The 15299-nt window shown below is 34.9% G+C and overlaps 1 protein-coding gene across 3 annotated transcripts in view; it reads left to right on the forward strand.

Annotated features, from left to right (window-relative positions):
- The window catches only part of PRKG2 (protein kinase cGMP-dependent 2), a 112257-nt gene that overhangs the window by 24802 nt on the left and 72156 nt on the right, over positions 1-15299 (forward strand). The window lies entirely within an intron of this gene.

Genomic DNA, 15299 nt, shown 5'->3' on the forward strand with positions numbered 1-15299 from the left:
CTTCATTCGCTCCAGTTTATGTTGAGCACTGTTCTCTGCCAGCCACTGTGTTGACTGCTTACAATAAATATTTCCAGATCCTTTTTTGTGGGGGAGATCGTACACCCAGAAACAAATAAGAGATGTATAATGATTAATTAGGATAAATGATATAATGAAAGTCAGCAGTATAATGGCTGGTGTAAAGGATGAGAGGGAAAGAAGGGAAGGAGGAAAGAGGAGCAGGATTATCATGAAGGCCTGGCTGAGGCAATGACCTTGAGCTGAGATCTGAAGGTCAAAAACAAGCCGAGACAAAGTGGAAAGACCATTTAGGAAGAGGGAACAATTAAAATCTAGAATTCATTTTAAAATTTAGAATTTTTTCACTTTAAAAATTTTTTATTGGGGGGTGGCAGGGGAAAGAGAAGAATGAAGGAACTTTGGATGGTGTAGAGGAAAATGGGGTGGGGGTGGTAGGGGACAGATCAATAGTAGAATGAAACAGACAGTATTACCCTATATATATGTATGATTACATGAATGGCATGAATATACATCTGTACAGCTATAGAAATGAAAGGCTGTACCCCATTTGTGTACAATGAATCAAAATGTGTCTGTAAAAATAAAAAACATTTTAATAAAAAAAGTAAAAAATAAAAATTTTTAATTAACATAATTATACATACTTATGGGATACAGTGTGATATTTCAACACGCATACAGCATGTATACGTGATTAGCATTTTGATTTCTTTATCATTTATTTATGTTTGGAACAAAAATTAGAAGTTTTAAAAGAGCATATAAATATTTATCACAACAATCTTATGTGTATATGAATATTTATATGTGTGTATATATTTTTTTTCTGGCTTAATTTTGGTTTTCCTGACCAGGAGAGATTGATTACAGATATGAGTTAGGAATCCCTTTTTTCATGATTTTTAAAAAAGTAAATATTTATTAATTGAAATGAGATCTTTTGCCTTGATATTGCCTTGACTTAGCCTGCATCACTGCTGCAAAATGCAAGAGCTGTGAAATTAAATCAAATTTTAATTTATTCATAGACACATAATATAAATCAGGGTAAAGCTTTCAGCTTAAGCAAATAAAAGATTAATTTTGACAACAAAATTACAAAGGGAGGTTTAACTCATCAGTTTGTTGACAGTAGTATGTGGCATATATGAAATGATTGATAAATATTTGTTAAGGAAACTAGTCACACTGGATTATTAATCATAATATTCTGTGGCCAAAAGAAATATGATTAATATAAGGTTTCTGGAAAGTTTTATTAAGTCAAATATTTTATTATTCATTTGTTTAGAAAGATCTTATGTACTCTTCTTTAAAAGTAATATTTATTTTTAATGATATGAATTCAGAAATTTGAGCTGTCACAAACTTGTACTTGTTTTTCAAAATTGACTATCATCCAGTGTTATTTTTTGATATATCAGAGACATATTAATATATAGTAATATTGTATATTATGTATTATGTAACTATATATATGTATGTAAATACTTTATCCCATCAAATATTTTTGAGTAGAAATATGCTTTCATATGTAGGACAATGTGTCAGAGAGTTTAGTAGCAATTCATCTTCTTTGACCCTAATCCTACATAGGCCAATAGATCTCTTCTCTTAGAAAGATTTTGTTCAATTACTTTGTTCAAAGAGTTATGCTCATTTTGAAGCAAAATACCATTTTCCTGGTGCTAAATAATCTGAGATAAGCATATTTTTTTGAACTTATTTATTAGCTCTTTTATAACCAGGCAAAGAAAATCAGTAGTTTTGTGCTGTCAATTTTGGAGACAAGTGGCATTCCTTTTCTTCTCTCCAGTGAGTGGGACGCAGGAAAACCAACATAACTCCTGAATAAAGATTATCGATGATTGTCCTCACCCTAAAGGCAGGCTACATGGGTACAAGTCTATGATGAGGTCAGGGGGAGGAAATGAATTAATTCGTTCCTTAATGATTGAACCTAAAAAAAGCAGACTAGATCATTCATGCCCTAAAATGTCTCATCTGCTTTCTCAGAGCCTTGTGCTTCTAAATTAAAAAAATAGAATATGGAGCCATTCTTTTTTCATTAACTGGTGTATGCCTCAGTTTCTCTTTGAAAAATACAACTATATCTCTCCTTAGGTTAAGAAATGAATGCTTAAATACAACTAACTTCACCAATTCAGAAACTTAATTTTTCAGTTTTTATTTCCAATAATTTATGTTCCATTTCCAAGAAGTTCTAGTTTGGGAGAAGAACCAAAAGTAAACCTTGAATCTTTTCATTATCTGTTTTATGCAAAATTTTGTAAGTAACAGTTTTCTAGAAGTTAGAGCATTAAGAAGATGGGAGTATCTTCCCCTGATAAAAGAATTATGCACAGTATCTATTGGTTTGGCTACTCTATCAAGCAGGGCTTGCTAGATATTAGAGAATTTAAGAGCCTCAGTCAAAATGACTTCTCTGTTTATTCTTACTTCTTATGATTTATTTGTCAAACTTTTATAAAGTTTCCTGACTGAATCTAAGGTTAAACTTATTCCTACTACAGATGTATAAACTACATTTTGAATAAAGTTTACCCTTCACACTGGAACAGAAAGCCATTGGATAGAGTTTCAGTAATTTTGTCAAAAGGAATGAAAGTCTCTGATAAGAATTTAAGTGAGGAAGAAACTGAGGGGAGACTATTACTAACAATATTAGGAAGATATGAAGCACTAACAGATACCAGAGGATGCAATTTGATAGAATGATAGATTGCAAATTTGAGAATTTAGATTCAACAATTCACAAGAGACTCTAACTCATGAACATCAGTCTGTGAGTCCTCTGTTCTCAAATGTATTGTGAATGGTGAGTGACATGCTTCAACTTCAGGAGAAACCCAGCTCATACCAGCTTTGTTGTCCTGTACCCATCAAGTAGACATTTAGTGTCCAAGAGCATAAACTATGTACTTGCTCCTCCATGCTTTATATGGAGGAATATATAATGGCACTCTAATGGTACTGGGAAATGTGGACATTTGTCTCACAAAATTCTCAAGTCTGCTTTTTAAGATCATGTTCTAAAGTAATTCAGTGCTGTGTAGTTGAACCTTCTGCAGTTAGTTGCAGAAATTTTTTATAATCTATATTCAACAAGATGGTAGCCAAAAGCTAAATGTAGCTTCTAGGCAATTAAAATGTGTCTGCCGTAACTGGAGGACTGGATTTTTAATTTTAATTCATTGTAAAATTAAATACCCACATGTCTAATGGCTGCTGAAATAGATATTGCAATTCTAGACTATGTGGTTTAGATTATAACTGCTATGGCAGGAAATGAGAATTATGACCTAGTGAAGTTTAAGAACACTTTATAGACAAAGTTAGACCAGTGTGAAGCCACTGAAAATAAGAATGTGACTATTAGATTGAGGTGGACCCTAAATGGAATTGCTGGGAAGCTGCACTGGACCTTCATAACCCTTTGTAGTGGCTTGGCTTTGTGCCTGCAGACCATTTTAGATCTCCAAAAGCTTATAGCTATGCAGACATATAGCCTGTTTCTATTATAGACACTCAACGTTTTTGAAGTATCATAAATCACATGACAAGTCAGAGTACTATCAAATATTCTGATCTCTGATTTAAATGTAATTTGGTGAACATCAAAAGATCTTAGAACTGGAAGGACCTTAAATATGATTTCATGCTATCCTCCTTCCTGGAGAATGCAGAGATAGGTGCAGGGGAGTTACAGAAGATACCATGAAAGGCCAGAGAGCTAGGACTGGAATACAAGACTCCTGACCTTGAAACCACTTCTTCTCTGCAGTCCTGCTCAGTGTTTTAAGGTCTGCCCACAAAGATGAAAGGCCTCCAGTCAGACCAGTTTGGGCACCAGTCTTCTTTTTGATGATACCCCTCCATTGATTGGTAGTAAGAACAATGGTGCTTCCTGCTTCTTTCATGTGGAACTGGGATGAACTGCATCCTCAGAGCTCGGGCCTGAGAGAAAAGGATGTGGAGAATGTTTTTGATCCATCTGATGACCCAAACTGTGGTGTGTATGGAAGATCACATATGCATCACATAGAGTACTTAAGACTGAAGACTGGATATCAGTGGCAAAGGAGGGCAGAGAGAAGAGCAGATAGCTTTTCTATCTGTCTCTGACCCCTCTTGAGCATTGAGACAACCATGCATCCAGAGGTCAGACCTTTTACTGAAATTAAGTTTTCTGTTTATGTAGAGACGTCATTTAACAAACTTCAGCACTGGCAGAGCAAAATTACAAGCTCATGCTGAATGTCTGGTGGAACACAGGCAAATTAATCAGAGACATCTGGCAAGTAGCTGTATGACTGTTTTTTTGCTAAGAATGCTTAAACTATCATTTGAAACTATTGTTCTTTCATGAAAAGGAAAGATAAAACAACGACTTGCCATCTAACTTCAGATGTTGGCTCCGGTTTTAGGAAGGACAATTAGTTGTATTTATCATTCCCGCCCCAGGAGCAGGATAGGTAAAAGTAGAAAATGCAAGTGAGTCACACGTTTTAAGTAAGATGTGGAAAACGAGTGAGGGAGAGTATGTTGTTATTATTTGTGCTTCTTTCTAAAGCAGTACTGGGAAATCGAATGTGAATTCAAGAAATGTGTTTCCTTTATTAAATAAGAAAGTTTCTATGGACAGAAACAATATTTATACATCACTAATCTGTGCTAGCCCATTCTGAATACCTCATGGATATTGAATCATGTAATCCTCATGACAAACATATAAGATAGATATCATCATCCCCCCTTTAAAAAAATTTTTTTTGTAGTTGTAGACAGATGGCATGCCTTTATTTTGTTTGTTTATTTTTGTGTGTGGTGCTGAGGATCAAACCCACCCTCACTCATGCTAGGCGAGTGCTCTACCACTGAGCCCTAGCCTCAGCACCATCACCCCGTCTTCATATATGAGAAAGCTGAGATGTGGAATTACATAACTTGTTTAAGGTTACACAGGTTTTAATTTTGGAACCAGAATTCAAAACTTGAAAACCTGCTATCAGGTTCTACTCTAACCACTCTTAGGTAATTTTTCAGAGATGAAAATTAGAGGAGGACTTTTCACATTTTAGTGGGGAAGACTTGGCACAAAAAATTAAATATATAATCAGAAACAGATTTTTTTAAATGCTATGATTAGAAACAACTGCCTACTATTGTTATTTCTCCCTGAAAACTATGCTTCCAGAAATGCTGCTGTGGTCTGTTTCCAGGTAGAGGAAATTTTGCTGGAGGGAAGCCCTGTGATTTTTTGCTCATGAATTAGTAACTTACATGGTGCTGTATGAAAGTTTCTGTATCTTGTTTTGATGGATTTTTAAGAGTATATGTGCAGACTTACCATTCATCAAAAAATTGGTGCATGTGCTTATAAACATTATGACCTTAACCTCCTAAGTATTTATTCATTTATTTGTTTACTTATTTATTTATGGGTACTGGGGATTAAACCCAGGGGCACTTGCCCACTGAGCTACACTCCCAGCCTTTTTTTCTTTTCTTTTTCTTTTTAGTGAGACAGTGTCTTACTAAGTTGCTGAGGGTCTCACTAAGTTACCAAGATGGGCCTTGAACTGGCAGTCCTCCTGCCCCAACCTCCTAGGTCTCTGGGATTATGGGTGTGCGCCACCATGCCTGGCTTAACCTAAGTTTTGGAAAACAAAAAACAAACAAACAAACAAACAAAAAAACCAATGAAGCTCTCTGTAAAAAGCATGAAAGAAGAAAAAAATCCAGTCTTGTGGTAATCTGATAGCTAGAAGCTATGGGTAAAGGCAGCCAGGTTATGTGTTTAGTGAAGGATAGATGTTTGAAAACAAAAGGTCATACTGTATGACAATAATGTGTGTGTAGACACCCAGATCAGAACTAGCTATTGAGGGATGGCTTGAGAAACCTAAGTTATCAGTTAACTATTAGATGTTGGTTGTTTACCATCCATCATTTCCTGAGGCTTTAGACTTGTGAAATGAGATGGTGTTAATTTTTCCTGTTATCTAAAAGGAAGTAAAACCTTAGAGTCATTAGTCAACTTGTAATGTTCATAGTACTAGGTTTCCAGTGAGTCTCCCTGATATCAAGTGTGTGTTCTCTACCACAGTGCACACATTTCCAGACTCTGTAGCCTCCAGTGTGAATGGCTGCACTTGGGGTTATACAGCCAGGCTTGGTGCATTTTTGGGGGGTGGGGTGGGTGAGAGTTGTTGTTAAACTTCAAAGTAAAGAAGTAAAAAGCAGGGAGAAGTTAACAGAGTGACTGCAGTTAAGTGGCACCTGCCTTGCCATCTAGATGCAGTCCATTAAGCTTTAGAAGCCTTTGCAAGTGCTGGCAGCTGGCCCCTCTAACTTCCTGCCTCTGACCTTTCTTTTCTCAAGTAGTCAAAGGACTCACTCAGCCTGCCCACCTCTGCCCTCTCTCAAACCTCAGATGATCTGCTTTGCTTATATCTGCCCTTTACTCCTCAGTTCATCCTCAAAACTTCCAGTCTGTTAGTCACTAGGTGTTAGGAGAAATGTTAAAGAAGCCTCAGAAAACATTCAGGATTGATGCCTTACTGTTATGAATAGTCAGAAGTGCAGTTCTCATTGTGGGCTGCATTCCTAAGAGGGTGTTGTATGCTATTTTTATGCTTCAGGCAACTCATAGCAATTTTTGACCCCGATAGATTTGACTAGTAGCTAGAAAGTTCAAGGTTCCCTTTATTTCTTCAGACTAACACATTCAGGTCAACATTTATCAAATATTGAATCAGTAAAGCTCATTTTGTAATCTTGTCTTCTTTCCCTTCTTCCCTTTTCTTTGTCTCCCTTCTCCCATTTTTTCACAGACACTTTTATTTTGTTCCTAATCTTCCCCCATTCTCAGTATCAGAGCAACTCTGAAACTGATATTTCTTTTATTTTGCTTGCTATCTTCTTAACTTTTAGGACATTAACAGCGATTTTTGGATCTGCTTGGCTCCACAGAAGTTTGGAATTGAACGGTGCTGGCTTTGTACCACTGTCTTGGAGGCCTGGGCAGGAGCTGCCAGCTCTCCTCATTTGTATCTTCTAAGTGTCCTCTGAGATGGGCTGCTCTTTTCTGACCCAATTTTTCACTCAAAAACCTTCGATGCTATTCCAGATACTGCCTATTTCATTGCTAGATACCCAGAAAACACCATAATAGAAATAGTTGAGTTGAGAAGACAGCAGCCTTTATTCTCCTTGCTGGTTGGGTCAAAGGGAAGCAGGGCCCCTGGCCTTTGCCTGCTCATAAGCTCTGTGGTTGTTTCCAGAGAACTTCCCTTCTTTCAATAAGTCAGAGCATCTCAGCTCCTGTCATCTGACTTTTTCTAGAGTTTAAACTGCAATGGAATTCTCACAAAAGGGAAAAGACCTGAAGATCAGGATAAAACCTTTCAGGTTTTTAGTCCCTTCGGGAGGGTCTAAAGACCTTCATTGTGGAAGATTCATTTCTTCCATTTATCCTTTAAAACTGTTGCTTTTCTTTAAAGTTTTACTCTAAACTATTTTGTCTTTGAAGTGCTTGTTAGTTCTAAGTTTTCCAGTGCAGTCTTGACAGTGTTTAATTTAAAAAAAATTTTTTTTTGAGATCTATAGCCTGGAATAGAATGACCAGACGATACATAATTTATACTACAGCATGAGTGATCAAGCACACATTATATCCATTTAATCTTTCCAGAGTGATTTTATTGTTGTTATACCAAATCAATTTTGGTAAATTTCAAGCAGAAGCTTTGATGGTCCCTTTGAGATTTATAGATCAAATTCTAGGAAATATGAGGAAAATAAAAAGCTGGAGCTTCCAGTTCCCTCTCTCCAGAGGAGAGGAGGAAAGGGAAATTGAATATGAGCAGAACAAGATACTATTTGAAAGTTCCTGGGAATAGAAACTCAGGGAAATCCAGATATAATTTTTATTGCTGTGTAGTAAATTACCACATAATTAGTAGCTTAAACAATAGACACCTGCTATCTTGGAGTGTCTGTAGATTGGGAGTCCAGGTATGCCTTATTTAGGTCACCTGCTCAGTCTCACACGGCTGCAGTCAAGGGTTCAGCTGGCTATGTTCCTTTCTAGAGCTTTCTAGAGGAAGAGATCCTCTTCCTAGCTTATGTGATTGTTGTATGGATTCAGTTCCTGTGGTTGTAGGACTAAGGTCCCCATTTTCCTTGGCTGTCAGCTGGGGCTGCTCTCGACTCCTAAGGGCTACCCAGAAATCCTCCCCCAGGCCCTCTTACCACAGGGCAGCTTCCTTCTTCAGAGCCTCTTGACATTTGGCTAAGACAGGTATTGTGCTTGTGGTGGCCCTCCCATCACTGTTTTTACACTTTGTTGATGAGGACCACGTTACCAGCTCCGTCCCCACTGAAGGTGAAGAGGTTATACAAGGACGTGACTACACAGGTAGAGATCATGGGGCCATCTTGGAATTCAGCACACCATACTAGGCTCTTTGACTTCCCTGAAGTGAGATTCCCTGGTTGAGAATGCTGGCTGTGGGTATATAGAAAGTCCAGGTACGTGGACTTGATCATTCATGTTCTTAGCATTATTCTTCATAATAGCTAAAGATGGAAGCCACCCACTGTTCATCAACAGATGAAGGGAGAAGTAAAATGCAGTGTGTATGTACAATGGGGTATTACCCAACCTTAAAAAGGAAGTTCTGACCCTGGTACAACATAAATGAACCTTGAAGATGTTATATAAAATGACATAAGCCAAACTCAAAAAAGATAAATATTTGTGATTCCACATACATGAGATATGTAGAGTAGTCAAAAACATAGAGACATGAGCTTCATTCTAATGGATATTATCAGGGGCAGGAAGGAGGTAGGTAACAGAGTTTAGTTTTTAATAGGTACAGAGCTGGAAAGATGAGAAAAATTCTGGAGATGGATGGTGGTATTAGTTGCAGAACAATGAGAATATACTTAATGCTACTGAGCTATCCAATTAAAAATAAGGTATATTTTAGGTACTTCTATTTTATCACAAAATTTGCAAAAAAAATGTTTTGAGTCTGAGGGATGACTTGATAAGTGTGTTCCCAGTACCAGCCATATTTCAGGTTCTACATTAGGATTCTGGGAAGAGGAAGAGGAAAATAAGAATTTACTCATTTTTGTACTTTTTTGTCATATCATACTATGTCAAAATCCTGTAACAAACATTAATTGATTATTATTAATCAGTTATTGTTACTTAGTATTAATTGATTGATTTCATGGTGAGCCATCGATTAAAGCATTTTCCCAGTTCAGTGCTATGGAACTAGAGATGGAAGGAACAAATTCAAACTCCCTTATGTTTTCTTGTTTACAGATGTATTTCTTAATAAGTAATCACCAGGGGAATATTAAACAATACTGATGCCTGGGTCCAACCCCCAGGGAGTCTAGTTAAATTGGTTTGAGGTGAGAGCCCAGGCATATGGGTTTATAAAACTTTCCCTGATGATTCTAACAGACAGCCACCACTGATAACCCTTGTGTCATAGGGTCAGGCCTCCTCCCTGCAGCTTACTCTCAAAATATTGAATTTAATGATCTAAGAGCAGTACCAATTACTCACACACAAGGGAATGATTTACCATTTATACGAAGTTGCTGTGCCACACAATGATGATTATGCGTATCACTGAATATGTCAGATTAATTTCCTTATAACTTTTGGTTGTTTTCAACATTTCATTATTAAACCCTGTTTTTTGATGCTCACGGGAATAGGATTATCTGCATAAACTTAAGAAAGAAAGAGAGAAATTTTGTTGTGAGCATGAAGTAACAGCAAACATGATTAAATTACAACTGTGCTTGATCACATGAGCAATAGGTAAGAGAATTGACAGGAGAAAGTCATGCCTGTTTTCTGATTATCCACACAATGACCTCACTTTTCTCATGCTAGTTTCTTAATTTATAAATCTTTGCTGTTATTAGGTATTTTTTGTTGGTTTATCACGCAGAAAATTTTATTGGGGGAATAAGAAGTAGAGAGATGCTCTTCCTGTTTATCATCTATGCCTTTTTATCATGTGATTGACTTTTTGGCCCTCATTCTTGTCCATGTAACCATGATATTTAAACAAAGAGAAAGAATTCAAATGTCCTTCAGCTTTCTTGATTTTGTAGAATTCTTAATGTGTGCCAGGTACAGTTCTAGATGTTAGGTAATAAGAGGATGCAGAAAGCATAGTCATATCCAGAGTTGAACATCAGAGTTTCTTCAGGAAATTAAATTTATTTCAGGCTTGTGTGATTAATATTTTAAAATATTGGCATTGGGAGGAAGGAGGGAATACTTTTTATAAGGCAGGATCAGGGAAAGAAGAGAAAATCTTGAGCTGGGTTTCAAGGGAGGAGTACACTGCAGGGCGACTAGGTGGGCTGGCATGTTTGGGGCCAGTTGAGTTCAGTAGGCCTGTGGGTACCCTGAGCCCAGGAAGACTGGACAAGCAAAGTGGCTAAATTGTCAGAAGTTTTACCAACATTTCAAAGTGATCTCCCCCAGTGACATCAGGTTTTAAGTAGAGAGTATAGAGATTTTACAACTGTTCTAACTCTGTTCTTAAGTTACTGGTAACTTGCTGATTTATCAGTAATAGCTAACCCTCATGTAGTATATTTTATGTGCTAGGTGCTGTCTTTAGTGCTTTATGTTGTTAACTAATTTAATTCTCTGAAATCCTGTGACCTGTGGACTGTGTGTATTATTGTTTTATAACTGAGAAGACAGAAGTTAAGTGACTAGCCCAGGGTTCCATGTTAGTAAGTGTGCTTTATATTTGTATTTATAATCAAGCTGTGAAATACCATACAAGTAAAGTTGCTACATGCCCTTTGCTCACAGGAAATTCTTGATAGATATGAAAGAAGGCAGAGCCTACTGGCCCCTGGCTTTGCATTGAGCCTTATGCAAAGAAGGTTGCAAAATAACATCGTTAGACATGACAAAAACAGTGAGAACTGAGACTTGTAAGATACAGGATGGAGAACAAAGATTGAGAGCCCCACACTGTAGGAAATATGAGTGAACTTTGACATGTGAAACTTCCTGAACAACTTAGAGGATGGAAACTTATTGCTTTAAAGAATGTTGATGATGTAAGTTGGGGGTATAAAAGGATTACAAGAGGATTACTGATGTTGCTTCTGATGGTATGAATTTGAGATCTAGCTCCACTGGAGGAACTTTGAACTGAGCAGAGGGTCTTGGAAGTGCTCTTTGGAAGTGTTCTGTGTTTTTTTAAAAACTTCTCACATCCCATTCTTTCCCCCTGGGAAAAAAAAATATCCTGTAACTACTTTTTGTACCAACTACTTAATACTATTTTCATCACCCTTACTACTATTAGCATGTAGTATTTAGTACCACATTTTCTGAGTTCGAGTGCATTATATTCCTATAAAGTAGGTATGATTACTGTGCCCAAGACACAGATGAGAAATCTCGGATTCAGAAAGGTTAAGCCACTTATCCAAAATCATGAAGTTAGGAAGTAGCAGAACTGAGATTTGAGCCTAGGATTTTCTGACTCCCAAGCCATACACTTAAAAAATATTTTATAGAAGTGCACCAGTAATAAAATTAATACACCCATGTAACCACATGCCATTATCAAGAAATACATTACCAGAATCTCAGAAGTTCCGTATCCCCTTTTTAAACTCTATCCATTATTCACCCCAAAGGCTGCTTCTGTCAGTTTATTATTACCATAGACTACTTTGTGCATATTTAATATAAATATAGAGGATCTACTCTTCATACTCTGGCTTCTTTTGTTTATATACTGAGATTTATTTATATACTTGTACATAGTAATGGCTTATGAATTATCACTACTATATAATGTCAATTGTACAACTAAATACAATTTATTAATTCCATTATTGATGGACGTTTGGTTGCTTCTGGTGGTTAACATGTATGGATAATGCTGCCATGAACATTTTTGCACATCTTGCGGTGCATTTATGTATGACTTACAGCGGATATAAACTTAGAAGTGAAATAGCTGGGCAGTACATTATTTCTGAGTTCAAACTTAACATAAATTGCAAAATGTTTACTAAAGTTGTTGAACAAATATTCCTACCACCAATGGCATTTGGCATTATCAGTCTTTTTCACTGTTCTGGTGCATATGTTGTGGTATCTCATTGTGGCTTTAGTTTTCTTTTCCTTACTAGTTAACAATGATGAGTACTTTGCAGTGTATCTTCTACTGCAGCCTGTTTTTTCCCTTCTGAAGGACAACTGTTGGTCATACATAGGTATCCCTGCATGTGTAGGCTAGTTTCTGGGCCTTGAATTCTGTACCATAGGACTTTTTTTCCATTCTTGTGCCAATAATATGTCCTCTTAATTATTTAGATTTATAGAAATTCTTGATATCCACTATCTGTTTTGTGGTTGTTCTTCAATTTCATGAGGCTATTCTTGAAACTTTTTATGACTTTAAAAATTTTAGAATCATCATGTCAATTTCTGTGTTTAAAAATGTCAAGTAGAATTTCATTGAAACTGATCAATTTGAATTGAATAAGCACCATTAAAAATTTTAGTCTTTTCATCCACAACCATGGTATATTTCTCCATTTATTTAGGTTTTCTTTTATATCTCTTTTGTACTGTTCTGTGTAGAGGTCTAATACATCTTTGTTAGATATAATCCTACATAGTTGATGTTTTTGTTCTACTTTAAATTGTCATATCTAGTTTTTTATTTTTGATTGCTATAGATTTGAATATAGATCTATAATTAATTTTATATATTGACTTTTTATCCAGTGATCTTATTGCTGTCACTTCTAGATCTTGATAAGTTACCTGTACATTCTTTTGAGTTTTTCACATACATAACCACCATGTCTTTTTGAATGAATGACAGTTTTATTTTATTTCTTTTTTTCCTGTTTGCATATTTTCTTTCTTTCTTCCTTTCTTTTTCTTTTGTTTCTTTCTTTCTTACCTTATTAAATTTACTCAGACTTGCAGTTCAGGGTGGAACTGAAATGTCCCATTTCTAATATCTGTTGTGAACCTCTCAGTGTTTCACAATGTAATATGATGTTTTCTGTGTTCACGTTTTATAGATGTGTTTTATCAGATTAAGATTTCCATCTATTCTTAATTTGCTAAGAACTTTTTAAATTTAAAAATTATTACAGGTATTTAATTTTATTGACTATTTCTGCATCTAATTACTTATTTTTTCCTTCTTTATTCTCTTCATGTGGTTAATTACATTCGTTAATTTTCATTCTGATCTAGAGTATTCATTTTACATACTTTTTCTTCATTTTGCTTTTGTGTCTATATTTTTAGAGATATTAACTTTTATTTTTCTTTCTGTTAATTTTTTTTTCATTATCAGGCTATTCTGGAACTATAGTATAAGTTGAGAAAATTCCCTCTTTTCTATTTTCTAGAAACATTACGTAAGATTAGTATTATTTTTCATTAAATGTCTGGAAAATTTAATGATATAGTTTCCTGGATATAGAATCCCTTCTTGGGGTGGTTTCATTTTTATTCAATTTCTTTATTGCCAATCAGATTTTCTATTTCTTCTTGTATTCTATTTATTATGTTTTATTTTTCTAGGGATTTTTTTCATATCATATGAATTTTCAAAACAGTTGTTGATATTATTCATTCATTTTTCAAATCTGTAGTGTCTATAATGATATCTTCTCATTTCCAGTTTAAGTAATTATATATTTTCCTCTCCCCCATCTTTCCATGAATTTATCAGTTTTATTAGTCTTTTCAAAGATACTATTTTGGGACTGTGTTGAGTATCTATATTGTATTTTTTATTATTTTGTGCATCTTTTTTATTCTCCTCCTCCTCCTCCTCCTCCTCTTCCTCCTCCTGCTTGGTGTCATTTACTTTTATTTTTTTAACTTTCTAAGAGGAACAGTTAAGTCATTTTATTTATAATTTCTTTCTATTACCTGTACTTAATACTGTGTCTTTTTAATTACATTTTGCAAGTTTTGATGTTATAGTTGAGAATTTTATAATTTTTTTGATATTGATTTCTAACTCATTATACTATAGTTTAAGAATATATTCTATGTTATTTTGGTCTTAAAGTCATGGAAACATTATGGTTGTTTATGGATCACTGTATGGTCAATTTTCATGGAAGTTTATATACACTTGAAAACAGTATGTATTTTGAACATTAAATACAGACAGTATCAGTTGGATTATGGGATTAAGTAAAATTTAATAATTGTTTACATCTTCTAGTTTCTAATTTTTGTCTGCTTATTTTTAGTTATTTGGGGATATTAAAATTTCCCAAAATTATTGTGGGAGATTAATCTAGTTCTTTTGTCAATTTTGCTTTATATGTTTTGATGCCATCTAACTAGGTGTATACATAAAGACTTTATCTATTCCTGATGCTATCAATGTGAAATATCACGATATCTAGAAGTTTATTTTTTTCATTAAGGTCTACTTTCCTGTAGCAAAGGAAAATTTCTCTTCAATCTGTGCTTCATAATCTTTTTCCTTTTGCTTACTTTTGACTTTATTGTTATCCTTAAAGCATGCCTTTATAAGTAACATACACTTGGTATGTCTTTTTATCAGTCTGACAATCTTGTCTTTGAAATATTTAGTTAACTTATATTTAATATAAATATAAAATATTACATTTAAATCTAATTCTTACTCATTGTTATCTATTTGTTCCTCTTCTTCAATTGCTTTGTTGGCATTTTCTTGAATTAAGCATATATTTTCCTTCCATTTTTTTTTTTTTTTTTTTACTTTGGAGTAAAGCATTCTTTGACTTGTACATATTACTCTAATTTATTTATGTCATTACTCTATTAAAGTTCTAATATAGATTAGTACTTTTATCAATTCCTGGACTTTCTATGATATTAACTCCATTTATTTTCTCCCTCTCCCACAGGTTTTGGCTATTTTCATACATTTATTTATCATATATTTTAAATTCTACAACACATTATAATTGCTCTTTTGTAAAGACAAGCTGCCTTTGGTCACCCACATATTTACTTTTTCCATTGCTTTTTCTTCAGATATTTGCCAGTTTTCATCTGGGATCATATTCTGTCTGCCTGGAGCTCTCCACTCTTATAAGTCTATTGCCAATGGAAAAACATTTTTGATAATGTCTTCATTTTGCTCTCATTTTCGAAGGCCATTTTCACTTGATAAAGATTTTGAAATAGGCTC

Source organism: Sciurus vulgaris, assembly GCF_902686455.1.
Source record: "Sciurus vulgaris genome assembly, chromosome: 9".
NCBI lineage: Eukaryota > Metazoa > Chordata > Mammalia > Rodentia > Sciuridae > Sciurus > Sciurus vulgaris.